The sequence below is a fragment of the Orycteropus afer genome, unplaced genomic scaffold (genome assembly GCF_000298275.1).
Source record: "Orycteropus afer afer isolate SDZICR_OR568_19922 unplaced genomic scaffold, OryAfe1.0 scaffold00037, whole genome shotgun sequence".
Lineage (NCBI taxonomy): Eukaryota > Metazoa > Chordata > Mammalia > Tubulidentata > Orycteropodidae > Orycteropus > Orycteropus afer.
In genome coordinates this window covers 10889923-10899375 of record NW_006921624.1, presented here as the reverse complement: position 1 = coordinate 10899375, position 9453 = coordinate 10889923, and positions in this window count along the sequence as shown.

Below are 9453 nucleotides of genomic sequence, written 5' to 3'. Positions count from 1 at the left end.
GGGTTTGAACCACCAGCCTTCTGGTTAGCAGTCAAGTGCTTTAGCCACTATGCTACCAGAGCTCCTGTATGGGCCTCTCTTAATCGATTGCCAAGATCAGTACATGTTTTTCTGTAAAGACATTGATATTAAACAATGCAAACTGAATGGACCTTAAAGTCTACTCACTCTGCCACTGAGGCATGTTAAAGTTGCTATAAAGACTAAAACCAAATTCACTGCTGTCAGGTTGATTTGACTCATAGCAACCCCTTCTTGGGTTTCCAAGGCAGTATCTCTACAGAAGTAGATAGCCCAATCTTCCTTCCAAGGAGTAGCTAGTGGGTTTGAACCACCAGTCTTCTGGTTAGCAGTCAAATGCCTTAGGCACTACGCCACCAGAGCTCTAGACAATACATAAATAAATGAATACATAAATAAAGAGTTGGTGTGTTCCAATAAAACTTTATTTATGAAAGCAGAAAGTGGGCCAGAATTGACCTGTTCACCATAGTTTGCGAGTCCTGATTTGTTTTAGTTCTACTGGACTTTTCCAATCTGAAAATTACTTCAGATTAGAGACTTTTTTTTTTTTTTTTTTTTTTGGTAATCTTCCTCTGTTGTTTCTTTCCCTCAATTGTGTCTATATTTTCTTTCTAGAACTACAATTAAATAGTTTATGATATACTAAAATTCAAAATGATATACAAAAATTCTTATTTATTTTCCTCCTATTTTCTTTTTATTCTCTCATTTCTTCAAATGTATTTTCTACTCTTTCTATTAAATATTATCTCGTCAACATTTAATTTAAAGGCGCTTACTCTTATTCTCTGAATATTCTTCTCTTATAGTACCTTTCTTTTTTTGTTTGTTTGTTTATTTGGTTTTGTTGGAAGTTATTTTTACTTATGCAATATATTCTCTTATTTATTTGAGGATATTGTACTTTCCTGTTTTTCTCTTCCTTTTTACTTTTTCTTCTGGTCTCTACATAATTTCTATTCTATTTGCTTTTTTATTTTCAGTTTATTTTGGTTTCTGTCTTTCGTGTTAGAGGATTTGCTTCAGTCTGCAAATCCTTGATTGTCCATTCATATGTAAGATTTAAGGCATAGAAAAGCTAATTAAAATCTCTAGTTGTGAGGGTGATACTTTCTGATTGATGAGACTTACTGAATGAAAATTATGTGAAGATCTGATCATAATGTAGAGGGTTCCCCTAATCAATAGCTACATGTCATTCCCTCTCCCCCCAGGTCAGTTTCTTAGACAGGAGTCATCCATTCTTCTGACTCTGGGGTAGGCATATAAATCAGACTTTCATATTAAATAAAATCAAGTTAGAGAGAAGAGAATTTGAGACCTTACTTCTCAGTGTGTAGATTTTTACCCATTTCCCTATCTTCAGTACATATCTCATCCCATCCTCAGCTCAGGGGTATCCATGTCCAGAACCCTTTAGGCTCTACTTCTTCAGAGAGTAAATTACCTACCATATTCTTGGTTTGGGAAGGGGAGTACCTTATTTTCTGGTCAGAAAATACATGTGGAACCATAAAAGTTCTTTGTACAGACTTTCAGGAAATCTCCCTCTCTTTAACCATCCTTTCATTCCCACTTTCTGAGGTACAAACAATCAAACAAAACTTGTTACTGTTGAGTTGACGCTGACTCATGGCAGTGACCTCGTGTCAGACCAGAACTGTGTTCCATGGGATTTTTAATGGATGACTTCTTGGAAGCAGATAGCCAGGCATTTCTTCCAGTGTGCCCGTGGCTGGGCTTGAGCTGCTAACTTTTAGGTTAACAGCCGAGTGTATTAACAATTTGTACCACTCAGGAGTGCCTCTGAGGTATTGGGTGCCTCCAATTTCAGAGCCATTCCAAGGTTTTGTGTCAGAATTCAGCTTACTTCTTCTCTTCATGCTTTTTCAGATAATTATGTTTCAGCTTCCTCCCCTCTGATAATGCAGTTAAAATGCATCTGTCTGTTTCTTATCTTCCAAAATCTTCTTGACATGTCTTATCTGTGTATACCTTCTAGCCATTTTTCTGGGTACTTGTGGGTTTATAATATGTTGATTATTTCACTATCATGATAATGACATTTCAGAAAGTCCAGAGGAAAATGTACGCATATAATACACTATATTTAAATGAAAAACAATAAACATTTATTGATGTCCTAACAAATGCCACTTTAAAAAAAAAAAAAAAAGTATGCAATAGAATTAGAGCATGGAGAAAATCATGTATAGTTTTGGCCTTCCTAAATCCTTTATTCAGAAAGAAGTTGGGGCAATCTACTTCCATAGTGATACTGCCTCAGAAACCCAAGGAGGGGTCACTATGAGTCAGGTCCGACTCGATGGCACATAACAACAACAACAAATCCTTTATTAGATAGAGGAATATAATGCCCAAGTAAAGAAATCAATTCATAAAATAATTTTAGTTAGTTAGAAGTAATATTAACAAAAATAAAACCAAGTAAGGAATTCAGAGTTAAGGTGTGCCTGACCCAAACCATGGTCTTTTCAGTCACCTCATATGCATGCAAAAGCTGGACAATGAAAAAGGAAGACTGAGGAAGAATTTATATATTTGAATTAAGGTATTGGTGAAGAATATCAAATATACCATGGACTGCCAGAAGAAGAAATAAATCTGTCTTAGATGTAGTACAGTGGGGTGTTCTTTAGAAGTGAGGGTGGCAAGACATCACCCCCTAGGTTGGGTCATGCTGTCAGGAAGGAGCAGTCTGGAGAAGATATCATGATTGGTAAAGTAGATGGTCTGCTTCTGAAACTTTCTCTTGAATGTACCGTAGCTCAAGTGAATGGAAGAAATGATGAAGTAAACGAACTGAACAGAAATTGCAAGGGGCTGCTCAAGAAGACAAAGTAATGTATTATAATAAAGTGTGCAAATACCTGGAATTAGAAAACCCAAAGGGAAGAACACACTCAGCATTCTCAAGCTAAAGAATTGGAGGAAAAAGAAATCAAGCCTGGAGTTGTAATATTGAAGGATTCTTTGGGCAAAATATTGAATGGAACAGGTAGCATTAAAAGAAGAGAATACAGAGTCATTGTAACAAAAAGAAATGGTCAATGTTGAACCATTTCAGGAGACAGAGTGTGATCAAGAACAAGTGGTATGGGAGGAAGAAGTCCAAGCTGCACTGAAGGCACTGGCAAAAACAAGGCTTCAGGCATTGGTGAAATACCAATTGAGATGTTTCAACAAATGGATGCAATACTGGAAGCACTCACTCATTTTTGTCATGAAATTTGGAAAACAACTACCTGGTCGAATGACTGGAAGAGATCCATATTTGTGTCCATACCACAGAAAAGTAATCCAACAAATTGGAGACATTTTTGAACAATATTATTAATATTACATGCAAGTAAAATTTTACTGGAGTTAATTCAAAAATGGTTGCAGCAGTCCATCAACAAGAAACTGCCAGAAATTTCAACTGGTTTAATAGAGGGATAGATATCATTGCTGATGTCAGATAGATGTTGGCTGAAAGCAAAGAATATCAGAAAGATGTTAATCTGTGTGTTAATTGCTTAGGCAAAGGAATTCAACAGTGTGGGTCATAACAAATTATAGATAACTTTGCAAAGAATGAAAATTTCAGAGCCCTTAATTTTGCTCATGCAGAACCTGTACATAGACCAAGAAGCAGTCATTCATACTGAACAAGGGTATATTGTGTGGCTCAATATCAGGAAAGGTGTGCATCAGGGTTGTACTCTTTCACTATATGTATCCAATATGAGCAAAAATCTGAGAAACTGGATTATATAAAGAAAGAACCAGCATCAGGACTGGAGGAAGACTCATTTACAATCCATGATATGCAGATGACATAACCTTGCTTGCTGAAAATGAAGATGACTTGAAGCACTTACTGATGAAGATCAAGGACAACAGCCTTCAGTGTGGAATACACCTGAACATAATGAAAACAAAAATCCTCACAACTGAACCAATAATAAGGAAGAAGCCTCACAACTAACAGCTGTCTGCCATAAACATTCCCAACAGATGAAATAACAAGTCTTTCATTCACAAAGGGTAATCTGGGTGACACATCACAGAGTTCACTTCAGAAGAAATTTTATGATATTGGCTTCACTGCCTTCTTTGTTTGGTCTTTTCAGTGCTTCTCTCGGATGTCCTTCATAGTTCTGAAAACAATGAATTTCACCTTGTGAGTTGACACCAATTGAGTTCTCTTTTATGTCTCACCCAAAAGGATGGGAAGTAATATCTATTTATTAGCTCATGTTTCCTTCTATTACGGATATTAACATGACCATTAGCTTTCACTTAAAGAATTAAGGAGAATTGTTTTAATCCACAGGTGCTTCTTAAATACTTCTGATTTCCCTCCATAAAAATCTAACATAAAGGAGATTAAATATAACTTGAAATCAATGACTGGTATCTTTGGCCTTTGGAAATAAGATTGGATTTAAAACTAAATTAGAGAGGAAGGAATTTTCATGTTGCTTAATATGTCCTCTAAAATAGTTTCTATTGTGATCCTTTTATCTAATAAATGTCACTTATTTATAGCTTCTTTAACATCAATGTAGAATCATAGATAGAAAGAAACTTATAGGCATACCTAATCCAACCATCTCCCCAGTACAAAAACACCTGCTACGAATGATCTGGCTGGTGTTTTACATCTCAGCTTACGGACAGCAAGAATTGAGACACTTTGTAAATGTTTTCTAGTTGTTGTTGTTAGGTGTCCAGCTTCTCAGATTATTTGTTCAGCATACAGATTGAATAAGTATGGTGAAAGGATACAACCCTGACACACTCCCTTCTTGATTTTAAAACCATGCAACATCCCCTTGTTCTATTCAGACAGCCTCCTGGTCTATGTACAAGTTCCTCATGAGCACAATTAAGCATTCTGGAATTCCCATTCTTCTCAATGTTATTCATAATTTGTTATGATCCACACACTTGAATGCTTTTGTATAGTCAATAAAACACAAGTAAACATCTTTCTGGTATTCTTTACTTTGAGCCAAGATCCATCTGACATCAGCAATGATATCCCTTGATCCATGTCCTCTTCTGAATCCAGCTCGCATTTCTAGAAGTTCTCCATCAATATACTGCTGTAACCATTTTTGAATTATCTTTGGTAAGATTTTACTTCCATGCAATATTAATGATATTGTTTGATAATTTCCACATTCTGTGGGATCATCTTTCTTTGGAATAGGTACAAGTATGGATCTTTTCCAGTCAGTTGGCCAGGTAGTTGTCTTCCAAATCTCCTGGCATAACCGAGTGAGTGCCTCTAGTGTGGCATCCATTTGTTGAAACATCTCAATGGGTATCTTGTCAATTCCTGGAGCCTTGTTTTTCACCACTTCCCTCAGTGCAGCTTCGACTTCTTCCCTCAATACCATTGATTCTTGATCATATGCAATCTCCTGAGATGGATGAACATCAACCAATTCTTTTTGGTACAGTGACTATGTATTCCTTCCATCTTCTTTTGATGTTTCCTGCATCATTCAATATATTGCCCATAGAATCTTTTATTGCAACTCAAGGCTTAAATTTCCCCTCAGTTCTTTCAGCTTGAGAAATGCCAAGTGTGTTCTTCCCTTTTGGCTTTCCAACTCCATGTCTCTGCACATTTCATTATAATAATTGACTTTGTCTTCTCGAGCCGCTCTTTGAAATCCTCTGTTTAGCACTTTTATCTTGTCATTTCTTCCATTTGCTTTTGCTGCTCTCCATTCATGGCCAAGTTTCAGAGTCTCTTCTGACCTCCATTTTGGGCTTTTCTTCCTTTCCTGTCTTTTTGATGACCTTTTGCTTTCTTCATGATGTTCTTCATGTCATCCCACAATTTCTCTGGTCTTCGGTCATTGGTGTTCAATGCATCAAATCTATTCTTTAAGTGGCCTCTAAATTCAGGAGGGATATAATCAAGGTCATATTTTGGCTCTCTTGGACTTGTTTTAATTGTCCTCCACTTCAGCTTAAACTTGCAGATGAGCAGTTGATGGTTTGTTCCACAATCAGCTCTTGGTCTTGTTTTGCCTGAAGATATTGAGCTTCTCCATAGCCTCCTGCCACAGATGTAGTCAGTCTGATTCCTGTGTACTCCATCTGATGAAATCCATGTGCATAGCTGCTGTTTGTGTTGTTGAAAAAAGGTATTTGCAATGAATATGTCGTTGGTCTTGCAAAATTCTATCATACAATCTCCAGCATTATTTCTATCTCCAAGACCAAATTTTCTTGTATAGAGTAAAAATTTTCTAGTATAGAGTAAAAATAGTTCTCCTTATAATTTCCAGGACCTCTAGTGGTACAGTGGTTAAGACATTTGGATGCTAACCAAAATGTCAGAAGTTCAAAACCACCAGCCACTCCACTGGAGAAAAATGAGACAGTCTGCTTCATAAAGACTTACAGCATTAGAAATCTCATGGGACAATTCTACTTTATCCTATAGGGTCACTATGAGTGGAATTGACTTCATATTTGTGGGTTGCTTAGTTGGTTATAATTTCCATCCTCCAGTTTGAGTTCTAAACTCATAGGGTAAATATAATTTCTCTTCTTTCAGAGATTTATATGTAACTTGCAGTCCTCTTCTCCTGCCTAACCACACCAAATCTCTCTTATTCTGATTAAATATATCCTCCATACTCTAATTTATTGAGCCAACTATATTGTATCACATGCCCTAAGCAGGTATGCCATTCAATTCTTGGGCTATATATGGACCCAAAATCTCAGGAAATAATTATATTTTCATCATCACAATTGCTGTTCTATGTCATATCTGATCTAAAATGGGGTGCTTGCTCTTGGTTAAGGATTTAATCCTTGCATCTCTTTCCATGTCATAGAAAATCTTTCTTTCCATAGAAAATCTTAGTTAATAGATACTATTTAGTACACACTTATCCTATAACAGGTGCTGCACTAACCACTTTACAATCATTCATTACAATTGAATTAATACTAACAGGAAACCTCAAGGTAAATATTTTAATTAATCTTATTTTACAACCTTGCTTGCTGAAAGTGAAGAAGAGTTGAATCACTTACTGATGAGCATCAAAGACTATAGCCTCACAACTTTGTCAATAAGGAACATCACAATAAATGGAGAAAAGGTTGAAGTTGTCAAGGATTTCATTTTACTTGGATCCTCAATCAATGCCCATAGAAGCAACGTCAAAAATCAAGCAATGTTTTGCATTGAGTAAATCTACTGCAAAAGACCTTTCTAAAGTGTTAAATAGTAAAGATGTCACTTCGAAAACTAAAGTACAACTGACCCAAGCCATGGTATTTTCAATAGCCTCATATGCATGTGAAAGCTGGACAATGAATAAGGAAGACTGAAGAAGAATTGATGCATTTGAATTGTGTTGGCAAGGAAAACTGAAAATACTGTGGACTGTCAGAAGAATGAACAAATCTGTCTTGGAAGTACAGCTGGAATGCTCCTTGGAAGTAAGAATAGCCAGAATTAGTCTCTCTTACTTTGGTCATATTATCAGAAGGGATCTGTCCCTGGAGAAGGATACCATACTTGGTAGAGAGTTGGCAAAAAAGGAGAAGAGCTTCAAGAAGGTGGATTGACACTGTGGCTGCAATGATGGCCTCAAGCATGACAGTTGTGGGGATGGCACAGGACTGGCCAATGTTTTGTTCTGTTGTACATAGGGTCAGTATTAGTCAGAATTAATTCGATGGCACCTAACAGCAAGAACATTTTACAGGTGAGGAAAGTAGGTCTTTGAAAGCTTAGACAACTTGCCCAGTCACAGCTGCAGATGATGTTGCCAAGACTTAATTCCATATCGACCTGGTTACAGAGCTGGTGTTCCCAACCATGAGGCTATTCTTCTGTATCCCCATGACTCTAAATATTATCCAAAATCCTGTGATCCCCCAAAATGGACATCACCCCTCAGGTCTCCATTTTGAGCTTCAGACTCATATATCTAGCAGATCCGCAATATATTTGATCAACAGTCTCTTAGGCAACCACAATCTAACACATTGAACACAAATTCATGAAATTCCCCATTCTCCCCACAGTGCTCATCTTCTACACTCCCTCTACTTGGGACACAGCACCAACGTTCACACAGTTTCTCACACCTGAAAGATAATCGTTTACTTTTCATTCATTCTCAAATATATACTGATTGGGTGCCTACTAGATGTCAGGAGTCCCTGGGTAATGCACATGGTTAATGTGCCTGGCTGTTAACAAAAAGATTAGAGGTTTGACAACACCCAGAGGTGCCTTGGAAGAAAGGCCAGGTGATCTACTGCTAAAAAGATCAACTATCCAATGCTCCATGGTGCACAGTTCTACTCTCAGACACTTGGGATCACCATGAGACACAGTCAACTCCATAGCAACTGGAAGTTAGTGCTTACTATATGCATAATACATTTCAATGGGCTTTGTATATATTAACTAATTTAATTCTCACAACCCAATGAGGTAGGATTAGTAGTATATCTGTTGACAAGTGAGGAAACTGGAGCACACAGAAATTGAGTAACTTGCATGGAATCACACAGCTGTGTGATTTGAACCAAGACTTGAACCCAGGCATTCTAAAGCCAAGGTCTGTATACTTAATGACTGAGCTCCTAAACACTTTCTGCATTCAAGGGTGATACAGAATATTGGAGGAGCTAAAGTATTAAACGAATAGTCTTGCAAATAAATGTAATGAAATAAATTGACAAGTGATACCAGTTGCTGTTGAATTGATTCCGACTCATAGTGACCATCTATGACAGAGTAGAACTGACCCGTAGGGTTTCCAAGGCTGCAGCCTTTGCAGTAGCAGACTGTCACATCCTTCTCCTGCAAAACAGCTGGTAGGTTTGAACTGCTGGTCTTTTGGTTTGTAGCTGAGTGCTTAACTACTGCCCCTTCAGGGATCCTCACAAATGATAGGAAGGGAAAGAAACCAGCATTATGATAGAGGGTGAGGATCAGGTTCCCCTGGAGAAAGAATACAGAAACTGAAACCAGATGAGGCAGTGTTATATATCTCCAGGTAAAGATAACAGAGAAGGGAATTTCATGATGAGGGAACAGTGAATAAGGACTTGAGAAGGAATTAGATTAGACATTTCTCCCTCCCCCATGCCACAATTCCAATCCATCACTGAGTGCTATTGAATCCATTTCACAAATATTTCTCACATCTATTTACTCGTGAGCAGTTCTTTTTGATACAGTGAACGCATAGTGAATGTATAATGATCTTCGCACTAAGCACCAATGACTGAAAACCAGAGGAATTGTGGGATGACATCAAGAACATTGTCCATATGAATGATACAGCATGCGATCCTCAGCCTATATGCCTGGCTACCACTGTCAACTACTCAGAGGGGGATCAATGTGGTAGATCCTGGATAGAG